This window comes from Brassica oleracea, chromosome C4, assembly GCF_000695525.1.
Source record: "Brassica oleracea var. oleracea cultivar TO1000 chromosome C4, BOL, whole genome shotgun sequence".
Classification (NCBI taxonomy): domain Eukaryota; kingdom Viridiplantae; phylum Streptophyta; class Magnoliopsida; order Brassicales; family Brassicaceae; genus Brassica; species Brassica oleracea.
Genome location: NC_027751.1, coordinates 10,461,015 through 10,462,997, shown reverse-complemented (window position 1 = coordinate 10,462,997; position 1,983 = coordinate 10,461,015).

Here is a 1,983-nt window from a genome sequence, read left to right as displayed (position 1 = left end):
ACGGTACTTTGTATTTGCTGAAGGGTACAACGGTTACCGGTTCAGCAAATGTTGCATCGCCAGAGATCCCAGAAGAAGATATGACTAAGCTATGGCATATGAGGCTTGGACATATCGGTGAGCGTGGGATGCAACATCTGTCGAAGCAAGATATGCTTCATTCTGATATTGGTTTGGAACTCTGCTCGGAAGAGTTTAAACAGTTTTGTAAGGATGCAACATCTGCCAAGCATCTTACAGACAGGGGAACACCACAGCGGGATGGTGTTGCAAAATGGATAAACCAGATAATGCTAGAGAGAGCGATGTGCATGCTCTCGGGTGCTGGTTTGGAGAAGCGGTTTTGGGCTGAAGCAGTTATCACGGTTTGCTACTTGATAAATCTTGTTCCCCACACATGCATCGAGTGCAGGATACCTTCTGAGGTGTGGTCAGGTAGATCTGCTGAATATTCACTTTTAAGAGTGTTTATGGGCTACGGTGATGGAATCAAGAGATACATGGTCTGGTCTCCATCAGAAAACCGAATGGTTCTAAGCAGGAATGGTGTCTTCGATGAAGCATCTATGGTTAGAAGTTCAGGGTCCAGTTCAGAAGCAGAAAAGGGTAGCACTGATAAACAGGTGGAGCTGCAAGATGATCATGAAGTGATCGATGTGCAGGCACACACAGAAAATGAAGAGGAGCGTGTAGAAGATGTTCAGTTGGAGTCTACGAAGATTCAACCGCTTGATGTTACAGAGCGTAGCATCGTGAAAGATCGACCAAGAAGGATTGATGTCAGGCCACCAGAGAGATATTGCTTTGACGATATGGTGGGTTATGCACTTCAGGTTGCAGAGGAAGTGGATGTGTCATCCACTTACATGGAAGATGTTTCTATTCCGGAGTCTGAGAAATGGCATGTTGCAACGAGAGACGTGAAGTCTCATCAGAAGAATCATACATGGGATTTGGTCACATTACCATCGGGGAGAAGGTATGTTACATACAAGTGGGTCTTCAAGATTAAGGATGGAGCATCATCGGCAGAAGGAATTAAGTATAAAGCTCAGGTTGTTGCAAGAGGGTTAAGTCAGAGAGAGGGAGTAGACTACAATGAGATGTTCTCACCTGTGGTCAGAGATACTTTCATCAGAGTGTTGCTAGCCCTGGTAGCACGTCAGGACTTGGAGCTTGAGCAATTTGATGTGAAGACAGTGTTTCTTCATGGAGATCTAGAGGAGATATACATGACTCAACCGGATGGTTGTTGAGTTCGTGGAAAAGAAGACTATGTGTGTAAGCTTCGGAAGTCCCTTTATGGACTTAAGCAGTCTCCCAGACAATGGTACAAGAGATTCGACAGCTATATGATCAAGTTGGGCTACACCAAAAGTCCTTATGATTGTTGTGTCTACATGAGAAAATTGAATGATGACACATTCATCTATTTGGTGCTCTACGTGGATGACATGATGATAGCTACAGAGAAGATGTGTAACATCAAGAAGCTGAAGGAGCTTCTGAGTTCTGAATTTGAGATGAATGATTTGGGTGCAGAAAAGAAGATTATAGGGATGGAGATCTTCAGAGATAGGGGGAAGAAGAAGTTGTTCTTGTCACAGAAGACCTACATTAATAAGGTGTTGACAAGGTTCGAAATGTCTTCATGTAAACCTATTAGTACTCAGTGTGCATCAAATCTTCATCTTACCATGTATGAGGTTCAGTCTGAAGAAGAGACAGAGTATATGTCTCGAGTTCCTTATGCTAGCGCTGTAGGAAGCTTGATGTATGCAATGGTCTGCACAAGACCAGATCTGGCACATGCAGTCAGTGTGGTTAGCAGGTTTATGGGACAACCTGGGAAGGAGCATTGGGCAGCTGTGAAGCGGATTTTCCGGTATCTGAAGGGTACATCTGATGTTGGTCTCATCTATGGATGCGACAATCCGCGATTGGTAACAGGCTTTTCTGATTCTGATTATGCTGGAGATGTGG